Source organism: Falco peregrinus, chromosome 6 (genome assembly GCF_023634155.1).
Source record: "Falco peregrinus isolate bFalPer1 chromosome 6, bFalPer1.pri, whole genome shotgun sequence".
NCBI classification, from domain to species: domain Eukaryota; kingdom Metazoa; phylum Chordata; class Aves; order Falconiformes; family Falconidae; genus Falco; species Falco peregrinus.
In genome coordinates, this window is record NC_073726.1 from 51,081,137 (window position 1) to 51,105,561 (window position 24,425).

Genomic DNA, 24,425 nt, shown 5'->3' on the forward strand with positions numbered 1-24,425 from the left:
ACACAATACAACTATTAAATTGAAAAGCTAACTATGTGCATAAAATGCAGGTATTTTGAGTTAGATTTACATTTAAGAACTATCCAACATTCTTCAATTCAGGAATCTGATTCAACTCTATTAAATGCAGATCTACAGTAATGGTGGCATGTTGCTATTATGTTATCAAATTGATGGAACGCAGAAACTTCAGACTCTTTAGTGATAGAGACACAGACGTTTGCTGGTTGTATCATGGGCAAATTCATTTATTTTAATGTAAATGTCAGCACAGTCTTGCATAGTTACATTCTGACTGAAGGTAATCAACAAAGTTTATAAAATGTGATGTGTATGTATATATGTGTCCTCTTAAAGATAGATGTTTTCCCAGATCCTTTTTTATACTAGTTCAAATTTGGAATTTACATTATATACATATACTTTATTGTTCTAAATAAAGATATTATGCACTGCCAAATAATTAGTATATTGTATTGTGTCAGTCCCATTTAAGACTTTTTTTAAGTCCTGCCATCTCCTGGAAGAATTTTCTGCTGGAATGTATGCTACTAGATGCAGACTTCTTCATAATACATTCTATTTCTTAATCATGCATTTTTGAAGTCTTGTGCCACCAAAGTACATGTCCTCATTATCAGCCTTCAGTGCTGATCCATAGTGTATATGTGATTTTGAAAATTATTCCAACCTTAGAACTAAAAGCTTCCTGTAGCTCGCTAATAAGTGCCTTTTTTTTTTTTTTTTTTTTTTTTTGGTGGTGGTGCCTCACTTTAGGCAGTTTTCCACATCCCATTCTTGCTCTTAGGCACATATTGGGATTTTAATTTAATTTACCACTAAAAAGTCTGAATGTTGTTGATGCACTTCTTTTGCAGTGAGTGGCATTTAACAACTCAAACATTTATTACAAATAACAGGGTTTTTTCAGCTGAGACCAGAGTTTATCCTGTAAGGATGGCATCCTTCCTTTCAGGTTTCAGCAACAGTTTATTGTGGCTTTTCAGTAAGAAGCAGGGGACAAGCCTGAGAGGAAAAAATGAACTGATCAGGGAGCTCTGACATCTCTCCACTGCTGAGAGAGAATAGAAGAACACCAGCTGAAGAGGAAGAGGTAAACCTGCTTTAACCTACCTCAGAGAGAGGTAAGGAGCCTTGGAAGAAAGAGAGGTGAAGCCACAGTAGGGAGATACCAGGGGGCTTACAAATCGGAGCAAGGTACAGTCAGGATGGGTGAGAAAGAGCAGAGAGCAGGGTTAATGGGCTGGGAGACAGGGGAACAGGACTCGGGGATGGCAGTATTTAGGGCATGGGCAAGAATGAGAGCTGTGACTCTTGGTCTGGACACAGCAAGAAATGCAGAGCTGATGGGCTTGAAGGCGGCTACGGAGCAGGTGAGCTCTGCGCTGATGATGCAGCAGAAGCCATGTCCTGCCAAGCAGCACCAATGGCTCAGGTGGGTTGGAGGTATGATGGGCGCTCAGTTCAGCTAGGGCTGGGTGAGCACCATGTAGCTGCAGAGGCTGGACATGAGCATGCGTTGTGTGGAAAGCAGCACCAATGTAACAAAGAGGAGGCAGGATTGACCTGGAAGTTCAGGAAGGCAGAACTAACAGCAGGGTACCTGGAAATGAGATGTGAGAGTTCCTAGCTAACAAATCAACTCTCACTGAAGTCAAGAGCTGGTAATTGGTAATTTGGTTCCATGTCCAGGTGGAGGCTGGTGACAAGTGGTGCCCTCAGGGATCTGTATTGGGACCAGAACTTGTTTAATATCTTCCTCAATGACAGCGGCATCAAGTGTACCCTTGGCAAGTTTTCAGATGACACCAAGCTGAGTGGTGAGGTGGCCACACCTGAGGGACAGAATGCCATCCAGAGGGACCTGGACAAACTTGAGAAGTGGGCACATGTGAACCTCAAGAGGTTCAACAAGGCCAAGTGAAAGGTCCTGTGCTCAGGTTGGGGCAACCCCCAATACCGATACTGGCTGAGGGATGAAGGGGTTGGGAGCAGCCATGTGGAGAAGAACCTGGGGGTACTGGTGGATGAAAAGCTGGACATGAACGGCAATGTGCGCTCACAGCCCAGAAAGCCAACTGTATCCTGGGCTGCATAAAAATCATGGCCAGCAGGTCAAAGGAGGTGATTTTACCCCTCTACTCCGCTCTGGTGAGATTCCACCTGGAGTACTGCATTCAGCTCTGGAGCCCTCAGCACAGGAAAGACATGGACCTGTGGGAGCTGGTCCAGAGGAGGGCCACAAAAGTGATCACAGGGATGAAACATCTCTCCTATGAAGAAAGGCTGAGAGAGTTGGGGTTGTTCATCCTGGAGAAAAGAAGCCTCCAGGGGGGATCTCATTGCATCCTTTCAATAATTAAAAGGGGGTTATAAGAACGATGGGGACAGACTTTTTAATAGGGCCTGTTGCAATAGGTAATGGTTGAAACTAATAAGAGAGGGTAGGTTCAGACTAGATAGAAGGAAGAATTTTTTTACGTTGAGGGTGGTGAAACACTGGAACATGTTGCTCAGAGAGATGGTAGATGCCCCATCTCTGGAAACATTCAAGGTCAGGTTGGACAGGACTCTGAGCAACCTGATCTAGTGGAAGATGTCCCAGCTCATTGAAGGGGGTTAGACTAGATGACCTTTAAAGGTCCCTTCCAACCCAAACTGTTCTATGAATCTATGATTCTATGAATTGAAACATACATAGGTGGAGTAAAGGGTAAGACTGAAAGTTTGGGACAACAGATGTAACCCTTCAGCCAAAGAGACATCACCATAAATGTTTTTGGTAGCCTAACTTACAGGTTTTAGTGCCTTACGTAATGCTGACTAATTATTTCCCACCATCACCACCACTTAATCTCAAAGCTGGAGTCTTAAATGTGCTAAAGAGTCAAGAGAAGTACTTACGTTCGTTTTTCAATGTCTGTGTCTCCAAGACAATGACTATAAATGTCTCATTCAGTGGATGAAAACAAAGGCAATCTTTGTCCAAGGCATGGAGAGCATTAATAATGGCATTTTCCTACTTCTGTCATGCAGAAAAACAATGCTTATTATAATAAACTACTATTTCCTGATAGCAATACATTTGAACAATAAACGCTTCTGTGAAATGACAGTATTGTAGATCAGCTGGACATATGCCCACTCCACATACGTTCCAGATTACACTCCAGCGTAATTTTATTCCATGTTAACAAATGTGTGTTCCTAAACATATTTTTGCCCAAAATTTCTGAATGGTTATACATAAATTGTTTTTAGTTTTAAAACTAAAACAGGATGGGTTGTTTCAGGATTTCACCCTACATTAACAACTTATAGAACCACTTCCTTACTACTCTTTATGTAGCCCTTAATGATAAATTTTCTTCCAAAGTTCAAATGTTTCTAAAATAGATTAAGTTTCTCAGTAACTACACTGTAGCATGTGCTAACACAGTCAAGTTTTTTTTGTTATATGCCTAAATGGAATTATTATGTGCTGGTGTATAGCAGAAAATAATGCTAAATTAAAGCAGACTGCCAAAATTGTGAAGAGTCAGGGAATGGAAGTTTAGCCCTCTTTTTCCTCCACCATATCCGGAGGAAAGTTTTTTCAACATGTAACAGGAAAAATCCCAAATGCAATTATAGTTCCCCTGAATCGTGGCCTTTTCTGCAAGATCCCACGATAAGGAAGCAGGATCTAAAAATATAGATTAGACTTTTTCCAGACAGGCACGAACCTTGGGCTTCTGGCCAGTCACAAAATACAGGGACAATTTTCATTCTTTTTTGGCTAATAAGATACTTTCTTGAGCTCATGGAAAAATATTCGACTGAGATCACAAAAGCCTCTTTGTTTGTCACTAGTTCTGCCATGCAGGGTAATAACATGATAGTAAAATTGGCCCAATTAGAGTAAAGAAGCTGCAGAGAAGAATGTATAGCTATTGTCAGTTTAAGTGACTAGCCCAAGTGACAAAATGTCATCTTAGAAATTTCACCTTGTCATCTCCCACATTGTGAATGATGATTATTAGGACCCCACAGGTTATTTAATCTGTCATGTTCTTAAAGTTAAATATTTTAGACCTTCCTTTTTCTCAGCAATGCTGTCATCACTAACAAAACACAGAACAGCCTTCACCTTTAGAAATGACAAAAATGGGGATGTGTCTCAAAACCAATTAATAGCATCAGTGAATGCAAAGACATAGCATCTAAATCTTTTGAATCGCATCCCTGAAAATAATGCAATGAGCTTTTTGGGGCAACTACCCCTTTGCCAGAAGCTGAGAAGGAAGTATCCCATCTACATGGTGGTATCACTTGGCAGTTTGTTATTAAGTCCTGCTTCATACTTTTCCAGTTCTCTTGATTTTGTTTAAAATGTTTTAACCTTTGGATCAAACAAAGAGTTGTGCACACGAATGATGCTGTTACATGCTATAATTAGATGCTCAACTACATTTCAAAGAGAATCACTGACACACAGCGAAGTTTTAAGCAGGCATACTAATGTACCTGTAATGTAGTGTGTGCATGTGTGTGGTGTGGAGGGTGCTGGTGGGGATGAAGGAGGAGGGCAGTGCTTGGATTTAGCAAACTTTACAGGTAACTACCACTGCTTCAGTCATACACCCTGAAAGAATGGTTGCGCGTTACAGAATCACTTCACAAATTCAGCCTTTGGCAAGAGTGAGCCACAGGAGTGCCAAGTCCCATGTGCTGATCAAAAGGCTCACTGGGCACCCCACTCTGCACTGTACTCCCCAGCCATCGGCAGCACAGCACCATCAGCCTTCCTGCTCCGTGGCTGCACACGCCAAACCGCATGCACCCACCATGTCCCTGGGGGCAACTATAATGAATCCTTCTGTATTTCTACATAGGCCACCAAGGTTATTTCACTGAGAGTCAAAATCTGGCTCCAGGTTTCATGACTCGAACAGGTCTTCTGCATTCCAACCTGGATGATAACTGGAAACTCCTCAAAGCTCCATGTTTCCTCTCTTGCATACACATGCCTTTGTATTCTGTCACTGTTCAGTCCCTCCTACAGCCCCTACCCCAACTCCCAGTGCTCTCCTGCTGAGTCATACACCGCAATTAAAGCCTCATGTATCCCAGTTGCACTTAGCAGCCCTGACATTAGCAGGTTTTATGTAGACAGTAAACATTTGTGTTAGTATTCAGGAAGAAAACACTCAAATTGTTTAACAAAAGATTGGACTTCTGAAATTTTCCCAGATGGCCAAATCTCAAAAGTTGCTATGTTTGTAACTCAGATGAAGGGTGAAGTCACCAGGACCACCAGATATGCACATTGTACAGCTGTAACTGGGGTGCTGCTAGTCTGACTGTGAAGTGTACAGCACTGCTGTATGCATACAGGCTGCAAGCACAGAAAGTCCCCAAGATTTTTTCCTCAGAGGAAAAATAAAAAAAAGGCTATGCTGCATAAATATGTTAACCTTGTTTTCCCCTAAAAATATCTGCCTATTAGATTTAAGATAGCAACAGCTGGTCAAGTTAATCAGATGCTTGTTTGTGCAATCGGTTCTCATAGGGTTCCTGTTGATAAAACTGCCTGAACAGACTGACTGAAGTCCAGCCTCTCCTTCTGATGAATCTCTTGTTTCTCAGACCCATTATAGCCTGAGCTCATTTTGCTGCCTTTCATCTTGCTGTATCCCCACCACCTCCTGCGACCCTTGCCTCTCCAACCGCAAGTTGACTCAAGCCCCATGGTCTTCCCACCTCTGACTCTGTCCGCTACCAAACCTTGCTGTGCTGACCAAGGCTGAGGAGCAGTGCATGTTTCCTGACCCAACACAGGCAGCGCACCCAGCCCAGCACCATCTGTACCTTCTTACGGCTGTACCTTCTTACGGCTGTCCAGTAGCCAGGTTTGCATGCTGTGACCAGTCAGACTCCAAAAGAGGTGCATATGGCCCTTGGGGGGGCAAACAGTGCTCATTACCTCTTCACCCTGCACCAGCAGTGCTGCTCCACAGGCTGTGGGCAGCCACACCGTGCCTGTCTTTAGCTTCCCTCTGCCCTGGTCCCAGGAGCACTGCACCATATTTTACATAGCAACTCAGATTCAAAGGGAGAGAGGAGTGTGGCCATGCTCCCAGCCTGGTGAGCAGGTGGTTGGGAAGCCCTTTATTTCGTTTACCCTCCTTCCCAAACAAACTCTTTAATGATTGAGATACTGGGTAACAGAAGGAATATCCATCATTGTCATCATGTGCAGTGACAGGGAGGTGGGTGTCTGATCCCTTATATTAAAAAAAAAAAAAAAAAAAAGGAAAAAAAAGCAACATTGCTGAAGAAAATTAAAGATAAGCAACAATGCAGGGAGTCAGTATAACTGAAGACAGCCTGAGATAGTTGTCAAATTTCTTGATGGTTTTGTAAATATCATGACAGTGACTTAAAAATAAACTGCAAAATTTGACTTTTCTACATTTCTGAGATTAGAAAAATGTGATAACTCTGAGAAACTGTACAGCATCAAAAAAGATAAATACCCTTCACAAAAATGGTAATGTTTTAAGTTCTACTAAATCCGCCTAGCTCTGTATATACTGACAGTGAGCAACCCAAAAAATTAAGAAAGCAACGTCAAAAAAATAAGTCATGTTGCACAGTAGCTCTACACTGAAAAGATCAGGTTTTAGAGGTTTGGAGGTAATTTATTTTTTAGAAATTTTTTTTCCAGGTCCTAGAACTCTATAACGTCTTTGGAAGGCCAGAATAACCATAAAAGAACAGGAGAACATAGCAATTCATTAATTCATGTTTACCACTTAATTATATGAAACTCTTGCATATAAACCAAAGAATTTCACACAGGGATTACTGAATTTAATCTGCTGATTTATATGGACTTTGTACATTGCAAAAATCCATTTACTCTGAAGGGAGAGAGATATGAAAGCAAATTTACTATGCAGAAAATTGTCATTATGTTAAAAGTAATTTTATTTCCACTTCAGATTTTTCTGTGTGGTTTCATAAAGCAATAGCAGTGCTTTAATAAAGGAAAAGTTCAACTGCAGGGGACAGAGGCAGCCATCATATGATTCTGGCAATTAAATAAAGCATTTGAAGTATGAGAACACGACACCTACTTGATAAGACATTATTCTTCTTGGATATCTAAAAATCTGTTCAAGGAGGAAGCAGCAAAACAAGAAAACACAAGGCTTTTTCTTTGAAGAATATAAGATACCTTTCAGTTCACAGCCATTTTTATGACCTTAAATACTTCTCTGCCCTATTGGTAAGGTATGAAACTCGCTTTAGAGTCACTGGATATGATTGAAATGAATGGTTTCATTTCTGAACATGACTGATTCTTCATTAATTGTTTACAGTCTCATTACAAATTTCTTTCTGTTTCAACAAGTTTTATTTGTTAGCACATCTGGAAATCAACCAAAACTACAACTCTAGAAAAAAATTATCTGCAGAGAAGTCTCTAGAGGTTGTGTGTTATGATTTTCCACCATTCATCACAGCTCCTCTGCCTGAGGTTAATGCTTTCAAAGCAAAGCTAGCAGAACAGCTCAGGTAAGCATTTCTTGCCCATTTTGTTACAACATCAACCAGGCCAACTTGAAACACTTCAAAAAACAATGTTATTTAAAAAATGAAGTTGAGGTAGGTGATACAGCACTGCAAGGGTTGAGGTCTTCTTTCATCATATATTCTGCCAGCTCTGGAGGGAGAGACAACACCCAGCAAAGGACTGCTAACGGACACCTGCAAATGTGAAAAATCACACCATAGCCAGTGGCAATCATCTGACTGCAGTCTGCTACTAAACATAAGCAAACAAACATGCCAACAGAGTGAGCTGGCAAATCATCTATCCAGAGAACAAACACGTTGACTGAGCATAGCAACACAGAAGCTGATACTTGGTGGTACCATATGAGCTTCAGAAACATCAAAGCACAAACTCCAGTTTTGAAGTTATTCCCTAGAAACTTACATTTACAATAATCAGGAAGATGAAACCCTCCCTTCTTGCCTAATTTCCAGTTATATGAGGCACATATTCATTCCAGGCAGTGTTTCTCAACAACTGCCAGGACCTCAGAGCACTAGTGGGGCAAAAATAACCAAATCCACTGGCTGTTTCAGCTAGAGTATGGGAAGGAAGGGAGTTTGAAAGTGCAATTTCTAAAACATTACTTCTCTGGGCTCCAAAAAAGTTTTTGAGTCACTCTGCTGGAAGCACTGATGCACAAAATTTACTTTCCGCTGTAACCTTGAGGACAAAGATTCAAGTTTGCGCCCTAGAAAAGTAAAGCCAGTTACATTTTACCAGTCTATTGGGAATATTTACTTTACCATGTACAAAACTGATTAGTGTCTACAAAAATTTTCCATTTAGAGTTCAGCCAAGCATAGTATCTGCATCATTTATTCCAAGGACTATTGTACTTCTTATTTTTCTTTTATTTCTTCACAAACATTTGCAATCTTTTTCTCTTAAATTTAAGCCACTTCTGGTTGTTTCTCTCTTCAACTCTTACTTGATTTTTTTTGACTACCCCTAGGAACAACAAACTAGAACATTTTGTGAAATGGAAGCTTTAAAAAAAAATACTAAAGCATTTTCAGCAAAAAACCTGTTAACCGATTTTTTGAAAGACCCAGTATTTCATCTTATATGGATCTAACTCAGGGTTAGCATGCTAAGGTGGATCTAGATAAACATCATTATATTAAGTAGGTAGCATGACAAAGATACAAAAGATGAATAAGCCTCATAGCAATAAAAGGCAGGCATTCCAGCTTGATCATGTGGTTTCTTCCCCCTACTTACAGCTATCTGTAAGTTCTCCTCTCCAATGGGTCTAGAAATATGAACTATTTTCTCAGAAGTTCCTACTATGTTGTAAAGCTTTACAATTGATCGGTTTCTGACTCTGGTACTTTAGGAAAACAGGATGGAAGAATAACTCATCCTTCTATCCAGTACAGAGGCAGCAGTTTCTTTGTCAGTCCTGAAGCAAGTCAGTAAGACTGACTGACTTACCTGCCAGTAAGAAAGAGCCCATGGTCTCCCTGGGTCTACTTAACTGATCATCAGTCTTTACTCTTGAAATAATGTCCTTTAGTGTCTCTCTTACAGCTGCACTGTGTTGCTTACTTCCCTAAAGAATGCAGAACAGACTATTCCCTTTCTTTCTTCAAAAGTTTTCTATACATTTGAAGTCTATCAACTTGGGTCTTTTCATCCTTTTCCAGACTAAACAACCCTGCTTCAGTTCTTCACAGCCCATGTTTCCAGCAATCTCCACTTGCTGCTGTCCTCTGGACTCTCCAACTTATTCAAATTTATCCAGAAGGTGTTGTCCATAAATTAGCAGTACATTTTTGAAGCGGCTGCTATTTGAAATAGGACGAAAGGATTTATTACTCCTCTGGACTTGATCGGTAGATGCCAAAACACTAGAAGAGAATACATCAGGGATTTTACTTTTCTCTGATACAACATAGATATGAGTTAGCTCCTGTTCCTGATATATTTTCTGGGCCAGACTACTTTCTGTGAACTCTATCACCTTTTGAAGAACACAGCAGTAGGTTTTCCCGTTTATTGTTATTATATGAAGTACTCTTATCCAAAATACTGAAACTTTTTTTCTTACAACTAGCAGTGTTCCAGAACAAAACAAGTTGGGAACTTTGCACATGAGAAAATAGTAAATCAGCAGTCAACAAGTGAGTTTAGCTATATAGTGGTTTCAATCAACAAAATTGTTTTATATTGAGAAGCTCTCTTTTTTTGAGTGTGTTATGATGAAATTAGACATAGCCATTTCAGATTTGGTTTTCAGCTAGGAAGTCACTGTGAGCCTCAGCAGCCGTATTGCAGCTTCTCCAAATATTGAACAGTTGATGTGCTACTGAAGTTTCTGATAAGAACCCATCATACCTACTGAACAGAAATGTTCACAAGTTTTCCTTAGACTTTCTAAAAAGTGGTAATTGCATGTGACTTTAAAACCTAAGCATCTTTTGGATAGTACAGCATTTACCTTAAGAAAGAAATTCCAGCTGTCTCTGAAGGAGGATGAAAGTTTCCCTACATGGGAATTGTTCCAGAATAACTACTTCTGATTAAATGCAGGAGTGGGTCTTCTAAATGTGAGCTAATACTGTCTGCTTCCAAATATGTTAACCCATTTTGAAAAGGGATTAAATTCATTTAGTACAAAGAGTCTTATTTTCAGTCAGCATGTCCAATGCCATGTACAAATTAACTGCATAATGGAGGTAAAGAGGAAAAGGGCGGGGGGGGTTGCTTTAATTTAAACCTTGCTTTGATAGAAATTAATTTTGCTGATAAACAAGTCACCAACTGAACCACATTTCTGGTGCAATATAAATGCCAGCAATGGAAAAGTGTCAAAACCCATTAGACAAATGAGTTGGGCAAAGCTAGAACATGCACATTGTCTGGGAACTAATTATTCACCCAACTTTTAATTATATTTTATTATTACAGGACTTTCTCAAAGTATTAGTAAATATTATTCCACCACCTTCAATAAATGTGCATATTATAAGTTATATTGCAATTCTGTCTCTAAATATCTGTTCATTTAAGTCAAAATGCCACCAACTTCTGGGCTCCAGTCATTACAGCCATTCTAAGGCATCAAGTTTTATCTTTTTGGGCAAAAAATAAAAACAATTAAGAGCATTCTAAGTAATTTTGGAATGACATCAATAGGTGCTGCTGTTTCAGCAGCAGACATAGGTTTTACACTGTTTCTCTCTTGCTTAGACAAAGAGTCACTCACTAAGAGATGATAGCATCAGTCTAACACCCTTTGAAGCACTAGCCTATACAAAGTATATTAGAACCATCTGCAAAAAACTTGTATTGTTTGTATGGCTTGTATTACCAACTGACATGCATACGATAAGGTTTGCTCTTCAGATAAAACATCTCTAGCCAATTCTGTGTCACTGGCCAAAACCACAAAAGCAGTTACTTTTGAGCAGAATTTAAATCACACCTAAGTATCATTACGTATTTTAATGGTCTCCTTTTTTTTGGGAAGCCACTGAAGTTCAAAGAGGGGATAGAATGTTTCAGACTCTTGTATTTGCTTACCTGCCACCAGGCACCTAAAGTTGATTCAAGACATGGGTGCGAGCAGTGTGGCAACAGAAGAACTGGCGGATAGGATGGTGAGCTTTCTAGCTGTATGAAGTTCTCCACTGCCAGTCACAAGAGTTAGATGCTACTTTTTCCCCTCAGAGATTATGCAAAAGTGCTGCCCAGCCCAGACACTGAGAAGACCTGCAGTTTCCACTTATCTATGACTTCTCCTCAAGAACCTGGATGTTCTTTTTTTTCTCCTCCATAGACCCACCCATTTGCCAGGAAAGGCTGGGAAACAGGTAAATACATCAAACAACAGGAACTAGTGAAACAGACTCTGCCTTAGCACAGATCATCACCTTCACTGGGAAGTCCTACCTGTGATGGTCTCTTGTAAAGGCATCCCCAGTGGTGACGTATTTACCCTTGTGCATGGTGGGGACATTTACGGGAGGAATACTTCATCCTTCCCACCACTGTCTGAAACCCAGCTTTCTGTGAATTTGCTTGCAGCCTGCTCTAGCTGTTCCTTTTTCATCTCAACTAGCTAGGATCTGCTACCTGTAGCAGTGACACAAGAACAATACTTTATGTAAATAACTTCCAAGTGGAAGTAGTCATTAATGCAGACAGTTCTGAAGGCAAGTGAAACAGCCTTTGGCAGCAAGCACTGTTAATAAGACAGTCTCTTAGGACTGTACTCTGATTCAGAACATGCCTTTCTGACTTCCTTATTTTTCACATTTTTTCCAGGAACACAATCCCCCAAACTGTAGGGCTTTCTCTTATTGCAGCGAAGATTATTTGGGAAGCTGTTGTTAGCTCCATTGCAGAGAGGAGATAAGGAATGAGCAAGTTCAGGTCTGAATGGCAACACAGGAAGGTGGGAGGTGTTTCAAATCCATCATTAGTCTATAGTCTGTAGGTTGCCAGCCTATGCAACAGCAAACTCAAGCTTAAAGCCATGTGTACACAGCTTCCAGTGTCCAAAGCTCAGGTAGCATAGTGTGGTAGCTAGACCTTGGCTGAACACCAGCTGCCCACCAAACCACTCTATCACTCCCCTCCTCAGCAGGATGTGCAGGGGAGAAAAAAAGATGGAAAAAACCTCATGGTTCAAGATAAAGGCAGTTTAATAAAGCAAAAGCAAAGGCTGCGAAAGGAAGCAAAGGAAAACAAGAGATTTAGTCTCTACTTCCCATCAGCAGGTGATGTTCAGCCACTTTCCAGGAAGCAGAGCTTCAGTACATGTGGTTGCTCTGGAAGACAAATGCCGTAATAACAACTGCCGCCCCTCCCCCCCCCCCCCCTTTTTTTTTTCTCTTAGCTTTTATTGCTGAGTAGACGTCATATGGTATGGAGCATCCCTTTGGTCACTTTGGGTCAGCTGTCCTGGCTATGTGTTATCAACACCTTTCTAGCTACCCAACACCATGAGGGCTGCTATGACTAGAATTAACTCAGTTTCAACCAGACTCAGTGCAGTTAGGTTACCAGCTTGCCTTTTGTGAGTGCCTTGCTCCTCTCCTCCTGCCCCAGCACATGCTCACCCAGACACACAAGCACAGCAGAGCACAGTGGAGCATATTTCAGCTGAACACACACAGCCCCATAAAATATTCTTGTGCAGATGCCAGCTTCCAGTGGCTGGACACAATGGACTGATCTCAACTGAAGGCAAAAAAAAGGCAAAGCTGAGTGTCTCATGTGAAGGATTTTAGGGGAGGATGAAAGAACAAGTTGTCCATTGTTGGCAGAGGCGCTGCAGAGTGCTTGGGATGTGGATTATTTTGCTTTTGATTTTTTTCCTATAGCACATTACAAAATCTGAAAGATTAGCAGGGAAGGAAGTTAACATCTATTTTCTCAGGCATGCTTTACCACACATTAAAAAAATACAGAGCCAGTAGTTGTCCCATAAAAGGTGCATCTGGTCCCCAGAGTGGGAGAATTTGCTGGTACATGCTCCCTTGTCCATGCTTAAACCCCAGTATCAAATAAAAAACATAGGATAAAAATCTAGGTTGGAAGGGATGCCTGGAGATTGTCTGGTCTAACACTTGCCAACATTTAGCACCTCCACCACTGAAGTGATAGAAGTATTCTAACCTTTCAGAGAAGGTTAGAGTACTTTTTGGTGTTGGAAGTGGGAGCTGTAAGTATAGCACCTGACTTACATCAAGAGGATGACTACAAGGGGAAGGCACACCTAAATGATGTGAAGAAGAACAAATGAAAAATACAGAGGTGAAAGGAAGCTAGAAATGGAAAGAGATGGAGGAAAAAATACAGAACAATACTCACACTTTCTGAAGGATATGTTACCCACATTATGTGTTTTCTTTAGGACCTGTTGCTCTTTGCTGCATACTGTGTGGCCCTGTGCCCTTCATTAAATGTGGAATAATGAAATAAATACACTCAGTATTTACATTCCTCCAGTTTAATAGGAAATTTGTTGGAATATGATGCACTAAATTAAATACTTTTGCTTCACCCTTCAGAACAGCTGGGAGGCTCAGAACCAATGTGTCATCTGCTTTATCCTGAAGTCAGTTTTCTGGGGTTTGTGTTTTTGCTTTTGCATAGGCACTGAGATATACAATATTTTTTTGTAATTTAATAGGGATACTGAGAAAAGAAAGGGCTTTCAATCTTTTAAGAGAGTGAGGTACTGTGGCATTGTGGCAGAGTTATGCTGGTTCTATGACCAGTGAGTGGCCACGCAATGAATCAGAAACCTAAGCCTAGAGAGCCTGTATTTTTTTCCAGATATTACCTTAATTTTCCCAAGAAGCAAACATTCCTTTCTGGTCCATTGCAGTGTAGAAAACATAGGAAAGTTTAGCTCTGTATCCTTACAACAATAATATATGTTCTGCCTTACTCCAAAGTTACTTACATACTATGATTTCAATGTATTAATCTCTGTGGAACTCGGATTGCATTCCTTATTAGTTACTGCACCGTGAAAAAGCCCTCACAACCCCCCCCAAAAAAAAAATTATGCACAAACACTATGATAGGTGATGTGGAAGGAAAAGGAGAAGCTAAGTGAAATTGTTTACTGGTTTCCAAGTAGCAAGAAAGACTAAAATTGCCTGGGCTGAGAGATGCCTAATGAAGAAAAAATGAGAAAATTTATAGCTCATGTGGAGTGGAATTTTCCTAGAATAATCACTGGAGAATTCTCTTTTCTCTATCAGCAATTCCATATGTCCTATATAAAAGTGAATGTCCTGCCTCCTCAGTGGAAACTATTGGAGTTTCCAGTGTTCAGAATGTCTGTATAGAAAGCCATTTTAGGACAGGCACCATGGAAGACCTCATACCAAAGTTCATATTGTGATCAATCTTACTATGTTACACAAGATTCAGATCAGTATTTCCAGGGCTACATTTATTTACAAAGTCTTGTTTTGCAGAAGGGAGGAAATGGCTGCAATATGATACGAGTCTTGAACCGAAAGGAACAATTCATACAGCCAGCGAGTTTCCCAGCCACACATCATCAGGCTTGACAAAAGATCAACTAAGCTCTTCTGAATATTAAAACAACAACTAATTTGGAAGGAAATGCCAGAATACTGAGAGGTTAGGCATTAATACTCAGATGAAGATTTTCATGTCTCCATTTAGTTTGGTATTCCATCATGACTGTATAACAAGCCCAGAATAAAATAAGCTGCAGACAAAAAGGGCTACTGTTCAAGCTTCTAATCATGAGCTTTTTCCAAATCTAATCTAGGACTCAGTGTAGGGGTGATGATATCAACACCAGCTGTGGGTTTCTGGGAGAGCAAAGTGGCAGATACAGTTAAAGCATGATGCTAGGAAGAAGGAAAGAAGCCAAAGCTTTTTCAGCAAGAAGTTTACTCAGGTGACATAACTGAGTATTTCTGAGCAATAAAAGTACTTGATTGCTGTTTATTTCTCTGGTTAGGCAAGCAAGACACTGTGTTTATATTGTGAATAGATTTTACTAAAAACATTGTTGTTTCATGTAATAAACATTTTGTCCTAATTGAAAAAAAAAAGTAACAGGTCACCATTTCAGGCTTTAATAATGTAAACATATTTTTAAAACATTAACTTGTGTTAGAACCAAAAGTTTCAGCAAAGTTTTCAGATGCAATGTTATTTTGCAAAAAAAAAAAATAATTAATCTATTTTATTCAGTACTGAAGTGAACTAGAAGCACATTTATAGATACAGTTTAACTATAGATACAGACATAGGGAATTAAAATATCTGGGTTAAAAGGTGATTAAACTTGCCACATCCTAACTGCCAAACTTGATCACAAGACCCATCCTTTAGATACTTAAACCCCTATTTAATTACTGACTATCAAAAACACCCACTGAAGACCATAGATAGCATCCTTCTACATAACTTCTGAAAAGCAGACCCTGACACAATGCAGAGGTTACAGATTTTGAGCTGTGTACTTTAACTCCTATTCACATTTCAAGGTATTTATAAGCATGTAAGCCACCTGTCACTTACAGTTAGAACCTTTTCAGACAAGAAGTGTATTTTGATTGAAATAAAAAATATGTACAAATCACCTGTTGCTAGAAGCCACAACAAGCACTGAAGTAGGGCAAACTCTGAAATGGCAGTACATTTATAGGTGAGATAGGTTGCAGACCAGGGAATCTACAAATTGGTGATCTACTTAGTGAGGTAACACCCAAGTATCAAGAGAAAATCAAGGCCTTTCTGTAATCCTGCCCTGTCTCCTGCCTCCACTAAGCTTGCAGGATCAAAAGTACATTTCAGACAGCTTAGCAGTTAGTAGACTTCAAACAGAAAGAGAGAAATATCCATTCAGCTGATATTCAGGCTTTCACTGATCTCAGTGAGAGCTGGGAGAAAATGAAGCCTTTCCACAGCAATCAGGTCATTGGAGTGGGTAGAAAAGAGCTGGCACAGTTCTTGGCTGGTGGGGACATCAGGCAGCATCACAGTGTGCCCCAGGCTCCCAGTATCACTCCTTCCACAAGCAACACTGAAAGAGTCTCCACAGCAATACTGAAAGAATCTCAGAAAGTTTCTGGCAGGCTTTCAGTGACCATTGTCTGCCCCATCCTCAGTGGTGGTGTGCCCAGCCCTCGTCCCTCACCCCTATCTCCTACTCGCCCCAGGTCCTGCACATCTCCACTCCTCCCCTTGCCCTTCTCCTTTGCTCATCCCCACCAAGCTGTTTAACATTCAATGTCTCCATTATGTTTTTCCACTTAACTCTTTCTAGCTCCCAGAAAGTTTCTCCTCTCCACAGTGGTGGAGCAGCCAGGTCAGTAAGTGGAATGGTGCTAGGAGGAGCCAGTAAATCCCACAGGCAGCAGCACAAGGGCTCTTCCCAGGCAGGGCTGGGTGTGAGGAGCTGAGAATGATGAGGGCTGGGTGAGGCAGGAGCCAACGTCCATCTGCTCTGGCAGGCTGCTAGAATGTACTCAGCTGCTTGCAGACATACAGCTTCTGCCTATGGGGATGCAGGTGTAAGGTCCAAGTGTGGGTTTTTACAAAACTTCCTATAGACTATAGGCAAGAGGTGTGTGATATCAACAGGTCAGCAGGGTAAATTTCTGAGAAAAAGAGCCATGAGAGGTTAGGTGAAAGAGGAATACCCAGGTCCTTTAACTGAGATCGTGACACATAGCCTTCTGTTAAGAATCAAATCAAACTTTTTTGCAGTAGAATTTAAATTGAATTAAGATATGCTGTTAGTGCAAATAATAATTATTTGTAGGAGATTTTTCACGTATGGAATTACCCAGTTATTTATAAGCTCTCTATATAAATGTTAAATCTATATTCTTCCAGTGGAGAAATTATTCAAAGTAAATAAATAAATAAATAAAGACGAAGGAAAAAACTCACACACAATAGTATTTATTCTTCAAAAATCTTGTTGTTAAAGACTGATTTAACATTTTTTATTATTCTGACTGATGGCCTTTTCTCATATCTAAGACTAATAATATTACTGTTATCTCTATTTCTTCCCTACTGTCCCTCCCTAGGAAATTTACTTTTTCTCTTGGCAGACTAGTTCTCAGACCTGAGGGACCAAATGCTTCTAATTACGATAGAAGATTCTCCATCTATTTTCATCTTCTCGTTGTTTTGTTCCTTCTTGAAAAAAACTTATCAGATCTGATTCCTTCCATATGGAACATTTCTGAAATACTGTGAGAAACAGCCAACAGTAGACACTTCGGATATATTTAGCTTGTTAACTCATTTTTCCCTTGCTCAACTCAAGGATAAGGTATGTCAACACAAATAAAAGCATTTATATATATATAAAAAAGTAGCCAGCTTTCATAATTGGATCCTTTTTAAAATCAAAATTGTTCTATGAATCCATAATGTGTTAAACTGACAAATACAGCTAGTGTATAAATATCTTGCACAGTCAGAAAGGAAGCCCACAAATGACTAACATTGTTCCTACCCTCCTGTTCCCATCCCCCTCAGAAAAACCTTTAAGAACTTTGCTTGAGTGAATGAAGCTGTATAAACTTAGAGTGCAGGCAGACTAAAAATAACTACATCTCAAATGCAAGTAACTTATTTTATTCAAGCATTACTTGCTAACAAGCTAGATAAGATCATTTTCATTAGAACGAGTATAAGTGTTCTGTTGAAGCTCTTAATTTTCACAGGATCTTATCTGATTAAAAAAATATCTCCACATTATACTAATCAAAAATTACACCCTCTTTCACTAAATGAAACTTAGCATTGAAATATACAGAAATACAATTTGATATGAACTCAGCCTATGAAGTAGCAATATTTCACTCATTGCTTGAGCATTTCTGCATTTGACATGTGAAATGTACTTCCTGTTAAAGTATATTGGCTATTAGTTTGAGGATGCCAGATGGAAATAATTCCCTCATAATCTTAGGAAAACTCAGAACTCTCATCAAGTATTCACATACACATTGAGTTAAATCTAAGAAACAGACATTCATAGAAGTTTTATAAGGTTAAATTTCACATCAGTGATATTGAAAATGAAAGAGAAAAGAGAACAGGCTGGCCCAAATCCATTTCATTAATGCCCAGGGAAGGGACTATTAAAGGCAATTATTCACCTTAGCCGAAGGGATATGTTTCACTGAACAAAATTGTCTCTCTCATGCCTTTATTTTGTTCAGTCAGAACTAACTTTCCCTCTTTCTGTCTCTCTGTCTGTCTCTCCTTTGTGTGAGATCAAAAGATTATTAAAATCTGTAGGAAAACGTGGGGGAGTTTGGAGAATTCCGTGCCTTGCCTTGGTTAATTCAGCCACACTTAATACAGGGTTTGTGCTTACCAGAGATTAGGTGGTCGTAAAAATTAGTCATCCCAGGTTCAGTCTTCAAATATCTGTGTTTGTGTTTGAGGCTTAGGGGTTGTTGTCCATTGCAGCAACTGGCTTCTGTAACCTGTGACTTTGGCATTTTGAGCTGTGCTATAGTGTGCACGCAACCCCAACCCTTATCAGCTGAAACTCTGAAGCTGCCCATGAAACAGCACCCAACTTTTGAAGGAGTAGTTTTTACTGAGAGAACACATTACTAGATTGTAACCATGTCTATGATGCCTGTGACATTGTCCCCTGGGAGCATTCCCTGAAGTACAGGCCGAGTTGCGCAGCATGGGTCACGTTCTCACTGCTGATGGTGATGTTCTTTGAAGCACAGAAGCTGTGTGCACACTGAGTAACACTTGGCCCAAATCCCTCCTCTGAATGTCCTCTGAATCTCACGTGGTACCCATCTGAAGCATGAAAAAGGTATGATTTTGTAGTGGTCTTTCTGTTGAAAGTACTTAAAATAATATAGAGAATGCTGCAAAGCCCAACAGGATGGTAGGACATTGACGGTAGACATTGCACATCTTGAAATGTGGAGTAAAGGTGAGGAGAGTTAGCTGAGGACTCTCAACCTGCTGGGGCAGTGTTAAAGGCAGTGCAAAGCAGGGAGACTCATCTTGTCCAGAGCAACTTTTGAGAAATCATTACTGGAGCAAAGCACTCCCTGAGCTGTGCCACAGAGGGAGAACTGACTAGTTTGTTCTGAACAAGAATTTAGGAGAGAACTAACATATTTATTATGCGCTAAAGAAGATGGGACCTGAGGAGAAACCGGAGTGAAACTACTGTCAGCTTGTCTTCTCCCCTGATGGCTATCTGCTCGATCTGAGCTAGAGCCCAAATTCCAAAGATTTGCGAACCTGTCTCTCGCCTTGCCAAAACCTAGCATTGTGTAACACAGTCTGCACCATTTGTCATAATTCCTGTTTATGTTTCTAATTTTAACATTATATTTATATATAAAACCCAAACTTTGCAGAAAGGCTTCTGCTGTCTACTATTATACTTTCTTTCAGGGAACTTTTCACAAGTCATCTTCTGATACTGCCCAAAGAGAATATGAAAACCAGTTTTCCCTTTAAATAGGAAAATTGTTTTTAATTAATAATTACTGAGCACACTTGGACAATGAAAAAGGTGATTGTTTCAACTCAGTTTAGTCTTATTTAATGATGTCTTTTACTCCCTAGTAAGGGAGTAAAAGCTATCCAAAAGGATTTGGACAAAAATAGGATGAATAAAACCACCATCAGCCATACCACAGCCTGGCTCGGTACATTCAGAAGGCTTCTGTGGGCCAGGCAAGGAGTGTCAAGCCAGCTGGCTTTCAGGAGAGCACTGGCATTTTTTATGGCATGGGTCCTTAAATCGTATTCCTGGACTAGTTTTCTTATCTCAATTCTTGCACAAAGCAGGGGTGATGCTGTGCCCAGGCCCCTGAAACCTTCTAAATATCCTTTGATCTCAGCTTAGTTCTTCTTGTAAATGCTTAGATTGTCAGTGTTAAAGGCTGGGCAGAATCAATCCTATTTGCACAAGCCCTTAGACTATGTGGTAAAGGCACATAATGCTGCCTCCTGCTCGGTCTCCAGAGCTCTTGGCTGGGTAAATCATGTCCCTCTGACCCACACCCCACCTTTGACAAGGTCTGTGCCTGCTCTGCAAAAATGATCTGGCATTTGTGCCTAGGGAATCAGCCTTGCCTCTCTTTTTGAGCCATGTTTTTTGTCATTGCTTTCCCCATGATAGACTGTGGGTTTGATGTCTTTTTAATAAGTTGACATTTCTCCTAATGCAGGCAATCCTCAAGAAGCAGCATAGGTCCTTCTAGGTTTCATAGCTGCATGTGCTCTGGTGGTGGTGTTTTTATGCATTTATTTTCAAAAGTGAATACAGAAAAGACATAAAGAATGTGGTCTGTGAAAAAATGCAGTATTTTTTCTTGGTCTTTCTTCTTCTGCATGATTTTCTAGTAAATGAAACAATTTGCATTCTGAAAGACCGTATGTATGTATCCTGAAATAATCTAAAACCTTTACAAAACAGGTTTCTTCTCACCAGCCCTAATAACCACAACCAGAAGGGAAAGACATGAGGTGGAGGATCTTTTTCAAAGTTCCTTTTTCTTCCATCCACATCTGTATAATACACAGCCTTTCAGTCTGCTTTAGTAAGTACTTGTAAGCTGACTCAGAATCCTGACGTGAAAAATTCTACTGGAATATAAAATGTCATTAGCTTTAAATGATGTGTTCTTAAGTGGGCAACTTGAATTAGAACTGCTTTATTAAAGAAGGTTGATACTAAGAGAAGTACCAGAAGGCCACTCAAAATTTTTTTTAAAGAGAGGGGTTGTTGGCCTCTTCACAATTAATTGGGACAGTTTGGTATCATTTCTCTTTAGAGAAAGCAATCTCATTTTTGGCCATGTTGCAACTGCCTGCAATAAGATTTGGATAGTTTTTATTCATGTACGTTACTCATAATACATAGAGATTAAATAACATAATTACAATGATACATGTTTCTTTAAAAAGAAAGGAAGAGACTTATTTGTTTGCTTTTTTTGGTCTGCTGGACAATACAATGGTGGGAGCCAGTTTATTACAACTTTTCCCACAGGCCTGCCCTTGGGAATAGCTCTCTATAAAATCCCATTCTTGTGGCCTGACAGAAATAGAATGTAGTGCCTTTTTTTATGTAAAATTATTACACCAGGCACCCTACTGCAAATGAGCTAGAGCAAAGCTGTGTCCTGTAGTGTGATACTAATTTCTCTGAATACGACTATACGCTTTCATAATGGAATATTTAGGGAAAGTGGCACAGCTGCAAAGTGGATAAACAAAGAATAAGTAGATGTGGCATTCTCAGCATTTTTTTAGTGTCCTAGATGGAACTGAATTTTAAAATGTAAGCGGTTGTTTTAACTTGGCCTTTCTCATAAGGTCTGTCACAATAACCCTAGTTGAGACATGGAATACCTATTCTCCACCTGTAATGTTTATTATATTGCAAAAAAGTAAGAAAATATTTATATAATGTCAGAAAACATCCATCAACACACTGGCACGAAGTGTATACAATCCCCAGAGCAGTCTGCAAGGAACACAAAACCCAGCCAAACCCCAGAGATGCTAATGTAGATTCCTTGGGATTCTGTAGATCATCTCCTGAAGCTGCAGAAACACTAGTGGCTTTAGATAATATAAAGAGCCTACCAGAATTTAGCAGGGGGACAAAAGAGAAAAACATCTTTTCACACAAGAAGGTTAGATGATATATTCAAAGTGACTTTTATCAGGGTAAGGTTTTTACAGCCTCCTAAGATATTCTGGGTAATCCCCGCAGATCACAGATTTTCTCAGCATTTAACTAAGAGAGATAATTGAATTGCAGCTCCCTCTCTGCAGTGTCATTCTGTTTGCACTTGCAAATGCAAATTGCTTTCTGCCTGAAGTTCTGCAGAATGTGCTAGGACCCTGTAAGGAAGGAAAAAGACACAAAATAGAAGAAAAGCAGATGGAAAAGTAGATGCAAGTTTTGTATAAGTTGCCACTTCTCACTTCTAAGCAACATATTTATGCATAAGCTGCTAAGCCCAGGGTTGCAGCCAAGTATTCATGCATACTGTGATGGATGTGGAGATCAATTGTTTGTGAAGGCAGAAAGGGTTGTAACCCAAGCTGATACTTTTAAGTTAAACAAATGATGTCACCTTCTTTTGCATAACCAAAATGTTTACAAATATTACCTGCTTATATGTTACAGTCCTTTCTTTTTCACAGAGGCATAGTCTAAAGTAGGCTAATGTTGTTTACTATGAAAATCCAGGGCTGTAATCAACATACACCTCTTTTAAAAATTCACTGACAATGTTACAAAAAATGCCTCCCATAGCCTGCATGAACAATTGAACCATAACTTTTAAAAGTTGTATATACATAACCGGAAATGAAGAATGAGGCACAAATTATTACTCAGTAGAAACTCATTTATTAACATAACTTGTCATTGTGTGTAGTTTATTCTGGTGTTACACTGTTACTCAAAGAAACCCATTTGAAATCCACAGTCATCTAAAGTGATCCATCAACGTCATGTCCATTGAAACTGCCTTACGATCAAAAGTCGGAAAAAAAGTCATGATATTAGTACAATGTATATGTCAGTATAACATGTGGTTGTCCAGTTATATGCTTCTAGAAAATATCAGAGTCAATGTGAAGAGATAATGTTCATTGACTCAGGAAGGAGGAAATGCTTTTGCCCTACAGTAAAGGACTTAGCTACTCATTCAGCTTACCTTGAAAATAATCTTTCATTTGCAGTATGGAAAAATAAGGTTAGCCCTGGATCACACCCAAAAGACATTAACTTTTCCAGGTTAGATAAAGAAGACACTTTTCTGGTGGCAGGAAAGATGAAATTTTGCCCCAAATCCTGAATCTTGCAGAAGGAACTTTAATTCTGTTAAACCTCAGCCGGAAAACTATGATGTTTGGTGAAGCAGGAACAGCAAATCCAGGATCTACTTCCATGAATGCAATTGGACAAAATCAGGTTTCTTACAAAACAGGCTTCAGGCAGGAAGGCTGTGAAGCATCTGTCAGCTAGCTGACCTCTGCAGGGGTGGAATGGACCTTGAAAGCTAAAATGCTAGGTAGATATATGATACTTCTTTTTATTTCTGAATGTTTGCAGTGTCATATATTTATATATGGTAAATAAATACTACTTTTGTTTGTTCTTACATAGTCTGGTTCAAGATAAAAGCTGGTTTAAGTGAGCTCACAGCATTCCATGCTTACGGACATAGAGAGTTTAAAAGCAGGTTTGAGTCCAGGCTGACAGTGTTCATTTTCCCAGTGAATTTCATTAAAGGATCCAAGAGTAGTAAGAGTATGATTCCATTTAAGCTGAACAAGTTGATTTTAAAGATGTTAATGCAGATGACAGAAAAAAAGAGACTCTTCTGGTGAGATGCTAATATAATTTGATTTCTACCGAAAGACAATTTCTTTCATGAATTACACCTCAGCTTAGTTGTGATGAACATGAATATTGAGTGCAGTGTTAGCCTATCAATGCAAGTTAGTCCATCAATGCAGTTTAACAAAAGTGCCATCAATAGTAATTGCATTATATTTAATTTCAGTTTCCCTTTATCACTTGCATACTTTAATATCCCATATTTTTATTACTATAGATAGAATTATTAAAAACCCCGTACATTCCACTTCTATTATATCTGGCTGAAGAAAGCCCCAGTTGGTATTACCGGAATTGTCATAATCACAAACAACTGTTACGTCTCGTTTTACAGATATATGGTCAAGATAACATAGTAACTTTAGGAATATGCTTTCCACATGTATATATTTTATTGCAAAACCACTCTGGGAATGCTCCTCAGTGACAAAGGTCCTATGAAAGTGCCTCTAGTTATCATCCTGGATGCTCAACAAACATAGTGTGCTTTGATACTGAGAGAAAACCATTGCTTAATGAGCTTGTAAGAATAGGAGACACATGACCTCTGCATGTATGTGGGGTTTTTTAAACAAAATAATTCTGGTTTTGGTCAAACAGGAAAGACAAGCAAAGACTGGCACAGAACACTTCTCTAGCAATGAAAGAATCACACAGCGAAGACCTCTGTCCCTAATTTGAAGAAGTTTGTGTAAAACATAATTTTTTAAAAAGACTTACGAAGTATTGTGGCTGAAAAAAACAGATGCTTCAAGTGTCACAAAAATTAACTACTTATTTTAAGAGTTATAGAAAGACCTTTAAGATCATCAAGTCCAACCATTAACCTAGCACTGCCAAGTCCACCACTAAACCATGTCCCTAAGTGCCACATCTACACATCTTCTAAATACCTCTAGGGATGGTGACTCAACC